The sequence below is a fragment of the Salmo salar genome, chromosome 11 (genome assembly GCF_965601325.2).
Source record: "Salmo salar chromosome 11, fSalSal1, whole genome shotgun sequence".
NCBI classification, from domain to species: Eukaryota; Metazoa; Chordata; class Actinopteri; order Salmoniformes; family Salmonidae; genus Salmo; species Salmo salar.
The window spans coordinates 112,808,150-112,817,987 of record NC_138301.1 but is presented as its reverse complement, the minus strand read 5'-3'; the positions used below and the strand labels follow the sequence as shown (position 1 = coordinate 112,817,987).

General features: G+C 41.5%; 1 long non-coding RNA gene across 1 annotated transcript in view; it reads right to left on the bottom strand.

Moving 5' to 3' along the window:
* Positions 1-8,769: 8,769 nt before the first annotated feature.
* Positions 8,770-9,838, bottom strand: part of LOC145859269 (uncharacterized) — a 62,251-nt gene continuing 61,182 nt past the window's right edge. The window contains exon 3 of the long non-coding RNA XR_014379476.1: positions 8,770-8,815. This is a non-coding gene — a long non-coding RNA (uncharacterized LOC145859269). The remainder of the gene's footprint in view (positions 8,816-9,838) is intronic.

Below are 9,838 nucleotides of genomic sequence, written 5' to 3'. Positions count from 1 at the left end.
TAACCATGGTTTAACGGTACTTACTGGAGATCCAGAAACATCTACAAAAATCCCATTAACCATGGTTTAACGGTACTTACTGGAGATCCTGAAACATGTACTAAAATCCCATTAACCATGGTTTAACGGTACTTACTGGAGATCCTGAAACATCTACTAAAACCCCATTAACCATGGTGGAACGGTACTTACTGGAGATCCTGAAACATCTACTAAAACTCCATTAACCATGGTGGAACAGTACTTACTGGAGATCCTGAAACAGAAAACAAACAAGGACAGAAAAATGCAGTTAGTGATGTTGACATGTGATCAGTTTTACACCGGTAACTTTCATGTTCTACATCAGAGTTGGAATATAACTCAGTGGGGGTTGATTATTAAAATACCCCCAACATGTTGATATGTCCTGTGTCACAACAAAAGGTACTATACATACAGTACCAGTCAAAGTTTGGACACACCTACTCATTCAAGGGTTTTTCTATATTTTCACTTTTTTCTACATATTTTAACTATTTTCTGCAGAATAATAGTAAACACAGAAATAACACATATGGAATCATGTAGTAAAAAAAAAAGTGTTAAACAAATCAAAATATATGTTATATTTTAGATTCTTCAAAGTAGCCACCCTCTGCCTTGATGACAGCTTTGCACACTCTTGGCATTCTTTCAACCAGCTTCACCTGGAATTCTTTTCCAGCAGTCTTGAAGGAGTTCCCACATATGCTGAGCACTTGTTGGTTGCTTTTCCTTCACTCCGCGGTCCAACTCATCCCAAACCATCTCAATTGAGTTGAAGTTTGGTGATTTTGGAGGCTAGGTCATCTGATGCAGCACTCCATCACTCTCCTTCTTGGTCAAATAGCCCTTACACAGCCTGGAGGTGTGTTTTGGGTCATTGTCCTGTTGAAAAACAAATAGTCCCACTAACCAGATGGGATGGCGTATCGCTGCAGAATGCTGTGGTAACCATGTTGGTTAACTGTCCCTTGAATTCTAAATAAATCACAGACAGTGTCACCAGCAAAGCACCCCCACACCATCACACCTCCTCCTCCATGCTTCACGGTGGGAACCACACATGCAGAGATCATCCGTTCACCTACTCTGCATCTCACAAAGACACAGTGGTTGGAACCAAAAATCTCACATTTGGACTCATCAGTCCATTGCTCATGTTTCTTGGCCCAAACAAATCTCTTCTTCTTATTGGTGTCCTTTAGTAGTAGTTTCTTTGCAGCAATTCAGTCATGAAGGCCTGATTCAAGCTGTCTCCTCTGAACAGTTGATGTTGAGATGTATATGTTACTTGAACTCTGTGAAGCATTTATTTGGGCTTCAATTTCTGAGGCTGGTAACTCTAATGAACTTATCCTCTGCAGCAGAGGTAATTCTGGGTCTTCCTGTCCTGTGGCGGTCCTCATGAGAGCCAGTTTCATCATAGCGCTTGATGGTTTTTGCGACTGCACTTGAAGAAACTTTCAAAGTTCTTAAAATGTTCCGCATTGACTGACCTTTGTGCCTTAAAGTAATGATGGACTGTCGTTTCTCTTTGCTTATTTGAGCTGTTCTTGCCATAATATGGACTTGGTCATTTACCAAATAGGGCTATCTTCTGTATACCACCCCTACCTTGTCACAACACATCTGATTGGCTCAAATGCATTAAGAAGGAAAGAAATTCCACAAATTAACTTTTAACAAGGCACATCTGTTAACTGAAATGCATTCCAGTTGACTACCTCATGAAGCTGGTTGAGAGAATGCAAAGAGTGTGCGAAGCAGACATCGAGGCAAAGGGTGGCTACTTTGAAGTATCTCAAATATACTTTTTTGGGGATTTGTTTAACACTTATTTGGTTACTGCATGATTCCATATGTGTTATTTCATAGTTTGATGTCATCGCTATTATTCTACAATGTAGAAAATAATAAAAAATAAAGAAAAACCCTTGAATGAGTAGGTGTGTCCAGACTTTTGACTGGTACTGTATACTCTTTATCAGTCGTTGCCATAACAAAACCCCAGTTCCCATGATGCTCTGTTTGTTCGGTTGTCATTGCAATCAAGAGACACGATGAGTTTGATTACAGAAGGCTCTGCCCTCCTGCCTTTGTTCTCTCCCTGTGCGTGTGTGTGTGCGTTTGTGTGTGTGTGTGTGTGTGTGTGTGTGTGTGTGTGTGTGTGTGTGTGTGTGTGTGTGTGTGTGTGTGTGTGTGTGTGTGTGTGTGTGTGTATCTGTCCTGCATTACACAAAACAGACAAACATGTACACACACACCACAATGAGGATATCCAGGCCTATGTAATAGCATTGTTTCACTACATTAATCACAGAGACTGGTTGGGCAATGACAATCCCTCTCTCTGTTTTCACCCGTGTGGTCTGAATGCCAGCCTGCCAGGAGTCATACCCACTAGAAAAAGGCTGCTGTTACAGCTATATGAGGACCAGAGATGGGGGTCAACTAGGGCTGCCAGGAATTGCCAGGGACCTCACGAAATGATATTATCATACCTTGGTGCCGATACGATATGTATTGCGATTCTCGCGATTCGCACGATTCTATATGTATTGCGATTCAATACTGTGATTTTATTGTTAAATTTTTTTTTTTTTAAATGATGTCCCCCCCAATTTCTAAAACCAAAGTTACACTCCTGTAACCCAATGATTATTGAATAATATACATTATTAATGCCTCATGAGCTGAGTTCAACTGTCATCCCTATCAGAACCCAACATTTTAGATTTTGTAAACAAACACTGCATAGCCTGAAAATGTGGTTAACTATAATTTTAAAATCATTGTTGGTCAGTCCTTGCATCCATAGCTACAATGCCTTTGGAAAGTATTCAGACCCCTTGATGTTTTCCACATTTTGTTACATTACAGCCTTATTCTAAAATCTACACATAATACTGCATAACGACAAAGCAAAAGACACGTTTTTAGAAATGTTTGCTAATATATTAAAAAATAAAATACTGAAATGTTACATTTTCATAAGTATTCAGACCCTTTACTCAGTACTTTGTTGAAGCACCTTTGGCAGCGATTACAACATTGAGTCTTCTTGGGTATGACGCTACAAGTTTCTCCCATTCTTCTCTGCTGATCCTCTCAAGTTCTGTCAGGTTGGATAGGGAGTGTTGCTGCACAGCTATTTTCAGGTCTCTCCAGAGATGTTTGATCAGGTTCAAGTCCGGGGTCTGGCTGGGCCACTAAAGGACATCAGAGACTTGTGGCGAAGCCACTGCTGCGTTGTCCTGGTTGTGTGCTTCGGGTCGTTGTCCTGTTGGAAGGTGAATCTTTGCCCCAGTCTGAGGTCCTGGGCGCTCTGGAGCAGGTTTTTATCAAGGATCAGTACTTTGCTTCGTTCATCTTTGCCTTAATCCTGACTAGTCTCCCAGTTCCTGCCCCTGAAAAACATCCCCAGAGCATGATGCTGCCACCACCATACTTCACCATAGGGATGGTGCCAGGTTTCATCCAGATGTGACACTTGGTAATCAGACCAAAGAGTTCAATCTTGGTTTCATCAGACCAGAGAATCTTGTTTCTCATGGTCTGAGAGTCTTTAGGTGCCTTTTGGCAAACTCCAAGCTGGCTGTCATGTGCCTTTTACTGAGGAGTGGCTTTCGTCTGGCCACTCTAACATAAAGGCCTGATTGGTGGAGAGTGCTGCAGAGATGATTCTTCCATCTCCACAGAGGAACTCTAGAGCTCTGTCAGAGTGACCATCGGGTTCTTGGCCACCTCCCTAACCAATTCCCTTCTCCCCCGATTGCTCAGTTTGGTCGGGCGGCCAGATCTAGGAAGAGTCTTGGTGGTTCCAAACTTCTTCCATTTTAACAATGATGGAGGCCACTGTGTTCTTGATGGACTTTCAATGCTGGTACCCTTCCCCAGATCTGTGCCTCGACACAATCCTGTCTCGGAGCTCTACGGACAATTCCTTCAACATCATTGCTTGGTTTTTGCTCTGACATGCATTTTCAACTAAATGTTCTCAAATTAAGAAAACCTCTTTTCGCTTTGTCATTATGGGGTATTGTGTGTAGATATCGTAACAAATAGTGAAAAAGTCAAGGGGTCTGAATACTTTTCGTAGGCACTGTATGTCTACGAATTTAAGTGGTTGAATTTCTCCATTCACAACCAGTGTAAAACCAACAATGATTCAATAATCATTGCTTTCTGGGAATGCTACAAAGTCCAAAAGTTATGGGTGGAGCTAGAAAGTTGACCATCAAAAGCACTATAATGTAAATGCACTCCCAATCCGTCGGTCTGTATATATCAAGACATGAAACACGGGGTGCAGTGAGATACCCAATGCGCCGGAAGACTCATCACTCATCCTGAAGGAAAAAAAAATCTCAAAAACGTGGAAATCAATCATACCGTCACCACCAACACAATGGAAAAATCGAACGATTCGTCATTCAAACATTGAAATAGCGACCGAGAAAAACAAACTGGCACATGTTTTATTTTTACTCCATTGTTTGTAAACAATGTAATTGTAATCAAACACTGTATAGCCTCAAAATATGGTTAAAACTATACATGTTTATATCATGGATGGTCAGTCCTTACACCCATAGCTCCAGCCCCAATCCTCAGTATTTTGTTTGAAATGCAGATTACCCTTTTAAAAGGAATTAAAATTAGGAATTTTTAGGAATAAATCAGTTCAGTTTAATGGAAATCTATTGGGGATCGAATCAAATTATGCTTTCTAGTGGTAACAATTGTTTTTTCACGGCTAAAGCTTTTTTCCTTTGTCTTTCTCAGTTAGCTCAAGCTTACACTCATAAGGGTTGAAAATGGCAGACTTGGACACCGATAAGCACCTAAATTGGAACGCGGTGGCTGTACAGCAACATGCTATAAAAGACGTCAGAGCTCAGAGAAAAAGTTGCACCCGCAACTTTAGAATTTTTTGTTGTTGACTGAGTGAGGGAAATGCTTTAAAGGACTCTTTGTATTTTGAAAGATGAGACGTTGAGGATTATATTAAATATGTCATACAAGCAAGCCAAATGTGCACTTCACATTTCAATATCATAAAACTCATGTCATATACAGTTCAATATTTATGATCACTATGTTTGATGTACAGTTAGAAGATGACATGGAGTCAAACCCTGTGTTATTCTGAACATATTTGTCTATTGTGAAGGAAATTCGCTGTGGAAGACACACCTGAATGCATGCATGACTCTTTTCTATGCAGACCAAAATTACGTTCTGTTTCTCTGAATTGCCATGTGAAAGCGAAAACAACAACAGTAATTGTGTGAGGGCGGGGATGCAAGGCTGTGTTCCAAACAAAACAACTGCAAGTGTGCTTGCTCTAGTTCCTCAACAGCACAGCTAGGAGAACTCAAAAAAGCACTTTATAGTTGAAGACTCTTCTTTGAGTCATAAAAGTGCATTGAAATGACCTAGGAACTGTGCACACTGTGGAGAGGTGTGTGTCCACTTGGAGACACCAGTTAGTCTTCTCACTCAACACCTTGTCATTTTTTTGTCTTAAAGTGTACCTAACCCATATTTTCCATGAATATTCTTATCATGTTACTGATTGTATCCGCAGTGTTTACAGATTCCGTTATCAACAAATGCGGCAAAAAGTACAGTAAATGTACAATGCACAAAACATCTACAGTGTAATGTTTGAATTTGGTCATGTGTCAAGGTTAACTGCCAGGTTAACTTTGGTCTAATAACTTTTCCATAATCTCAAAACTGTTTCCTTTCAATTGCTATCATGTTTATGCATAAACTTGTCATATTTCATTTGTAATAAACATATCAATGTATCCCTATCCGTATAGGCCAGGGTTAATCTTATGGTTTGTACTGAATAGGACATTAGTGCTTTAGTTACAGCTGAGTAGTTTCCCATGAGTACAACATGGTCCTGCTTGATCCTGTCCATTAGAAACATTTATAGGCATAGGTATGTTCAGGTCAGTATAAGAAATTCTCTCTCGCTCTGTCTCTTTGTCTCTCAATTCAATTCAATTCAATTCAAAGGGCTTTATTGGCATGGGAAACATGTTTACAGTGCCAAAGCAAGTGAAATAGATCATTAACAAAAGTGGTATATGGAATTTGTATTTGTGGTCCTGGCAACTGGACCTTTTTTGTAACACAATTATTTTTGTCTTAAAAAGATTTACTGTCAGGGCCCAGGTCTGACATAATCTGTGCAGAAGATCTAGGTGCTGCTATAGGCCCTCCTTGGTTGGGGATAGATGCATCAGATTAAAAGCAGACAGTAGACATTTTACTTCAGATTCTAGTAAGGGGAGGCCGGGTGCTGCAGACTTTTCTAGTGCACTCGACAATTCGTTGATATTTATGTTGAAGAGGGTGGGGCTTTAGCTGCATCCCTGTCGCACCCCACGGCCCTGTGGAAAGAAATGTGTGTGTTTTTTGCCAATGTTAACTGCACACTTGTTGTTTGTGTACATGGATTTCATAATGTTGTATGTTTTTCCCCCAACACCGCTTTCCATCAATTTGTATAGCAGACCCTCAAATTGAGTCAAAAGCTTTTTTGAAATCAACAAAGCATGAGAAGGCTTTGCCTTTCTTTTGGTTTATTTCTTTGTCAATTAGGGTGAGCAGGGTGAATACGTGGTCTGTCGTACGGTAATTTGGTAAAAAGCAAATTTGCCATTTGCTCAGTACATTGTTTTCACTGAGGAAATGTACGAGTCTGCTGTTAATGATTCTATGTTTTTGGTTGGATGGATAGGTTTCTCAATTTCTTTCTTAGGTTTTTGCATTCTTCATCAAACCACTTGTCATTGTTTTCCATTTTCTTAGGTTGTCTGCTTGACATTTTTAGATTTGATAGGGAAGCTGAAAGGTAAAATATACTGTTAAGGCTTTCTACTGTCAAGTTTACACCTTCACTATTACAGTGAAATGTTTTGTCCAGGAAGTTGTCTGAAAGGGATTTAATTTGTTGTTGCCTAATAGTTTTTTGGTAGGTTTCTACACCACTTTCCTTCCAGCTATAACGATTCTTAATATTGTTCAGATCCCTTGGCTTTGAAGCCTCATGATTGAGTATTGCTCTGTTCAAGTAGACTGTGATTTTGCAGTGATCTGAAAGGGGTGTCAGTGGGATGACTGTGAACGCTCTGAGAGACTCTGGGTTGAGGTCAGTGATAAAGTAATCTAGAGTACTACTGCCAAGAGATGAGCTATAGGTGTACCTACCGTAGAAGTCTTCTCGAAGACTACCATTGACTATGTACAGACCCAGCGTGCGACAGAGCTGCAGGAGTTGTGACCTGTTTTTGTTGGTTGTTTTGTCATAGTTGTGTCTTGGGGGGCATATTTGGGAGGGAATGCTGTCACCTCCAGGTAAGTGTTTGTCCCCCTGTGTGCTGAGAGTGTCAGGTTCTTGTCCAGTTCTGGCATTTAGGTCGCCACAGACGAGTAATGATGCTCATAAGACATTTGGTATCGCTAATGGAATGTGCCACTGATGAACTATGCTGGTCCAGGAAGAACCTTTATGAGTCAGGAGTGGAGTGGAGTCAGCTCAGCAGACAGGAGCCAGAAGGCTGCTTTTTATGGAGACGTATGTCGCTGGGCTGGGGGCTTGGAGCCAGTGGAGTAACCCTACTCAACTCCCTGCACAGAAAAAAAGAGGCAACTATTCTCTCCATCCCCTTGCTAAGTTGCATGTGTGTTCTGCACTGCCAAGGGCCGAACTGGCAGGTAGAAGCCACATATTTCAGATATATGCAGACCCCTTGGGCCAGCCATGACGTGAGAATGTAGTGATGAGATGAGATTGTGATTTACCCTTGTTATTTACCTCCAACGCCACCCACCACTATACATTATGGATGAGATCAGTTTCTGGTCTGCACAAGGGGAGTTCAGACTACTGTCCAGATTAAGGATCTCTGTATGTATCTGATGTAGTGTAGTTTAGTTTCTTCTCTCAAGGTCACACTCATCTTTATAATAGGGGAGGAGTACACTCCTAGGGGGAAAGTTCAGACATCTGCACTAAAACCTTGCTAAGTCATGAAGGACATTTTGTAACACTAGCAAGGTGTTCTTGATTATTTGGGGATTTTTTCTTCTGCATTTTCAAATAAGGTGTTTCAATTATCATATCATGAATGACCAGTGAACTCTGGCTAAGGATGCTGTGATAGGGCTTGCATAGGGCCACCATGTTTGATATCCACAGAGAGAAAAAGAACAGGTCAGAATTGCCAAAATTCCTGATATCACAAATGTCAAAGAACATTCCAAGCAAATTGAACTGCACACTAAGAATGCGATAAGAAAGAACCCAATTATAGCAGTGGACATCCCCCTTTTTAATGGTGTACTTCCACAACAGCTCTTTGCAGTCCGCTGTCCGTAGGCATCGCTGAAAGGATTTGAAGAATACAGAAGTCTGTGTATAATTATTCCTGAGAATGGATGGATTCCTTCAGATGAAAGAGAGAAAAGTGATGCCACCAGGCAGTCAACACTGGCAGGGTGAAAAGTCATTAAGAAGCCTGCAGCAGCTGCACACTGTCAAATCTCCCCCTGGCTGTCTGCAACCAGGGACTGTAGGGAGGTACTGTACAATTCACTCAGATCTGTTGGTCACTTTGATACACTCTACCCTTTGGCTCACATAAACATACACATTAACACACTGCTCAGGACGATAAGCACTGAACACACTGAGGGAACATAGGAACTAAGAGAGACTAGTTACCAGAGTCGCCTCGTCTTCCCATCCTTCCCCGTTTTCCTGGAGGCCCTAGAAGGATGACAGAGAGAGAGAGATAAATGGAGGTTATTCATCGCCTGTCTTTTGTTGTCACCAAAGTAGGGGTTATAGCTTAATGAAAAACAACAACCTATATGTCATAGTGTGCAACTTGCACAGCTACCAATGAGGAATGATCTGTTTACTTCTCAGATATCTGAACTAGTCTGGACCGTGTTTGTACAAGTCCGATAAGATTCTTCCATTACAGAGTATCAATTGTGTGTAGAGACAGGAGGAGATAGTACACATGACCTGCCAAAACTGATGTTATGACAATGGGTTAACAGATCACTAACTGACTGATGGGTGATATAATATAGGAACCTGATAGACAACGTGAGAAAAATTGCCTTTCTGTTTCCCATTCCTGAAGACAGGCTCAGTGATCAGTGTGGAAGCTTCCCTTGGTGTGTCCACCCTGAAGATAAGAGGCCCGGCTGGGAAAAGGGCTATTCCTGACAGCAGCGATCGGAACACACAGACCCACGTCCCCTCAGCTTTCCCCTGGCTGCATCTGCAGGAAGGCCCCAGCCAACAGTGACATCACACACAAGCCAAACAAATTATTATGTCTGTCAGCGCTGAGCAACCTGCTCTAATTAGAGTCCAGGCACAGTGCAGCCTCTCATAAAGATAATGTTTAGAGTCCTATCTGCAAACACACTGGTGAGTGGTGACCTGACCAGACATGATGAAGGGTAGGCTCTTCCACCAGTGTTTCAGTTTAGCCACATCAAAGTCAGGCGTCCATGGATGATGAGTAGGATTTGAGATACCATCAAAGCTTTGGAATTGCCCGTTTTTTTAAATCAACCTATTGCATGCATTTTATCAACCTATTCAGATGTGATATGGCTCAGAGAGGGAAATTGTGAATCACAATATGAGCGTGATGAGAGTAGAGTTTCAACGTGCTGTACAACTCTCCCTCTGTTTTTCATTTGCTTGTGGCTGTGTGGACTTATCCCTCCAGTCTGAAGCCAGGCCTTACGTAGCTGGATGCCTCATATC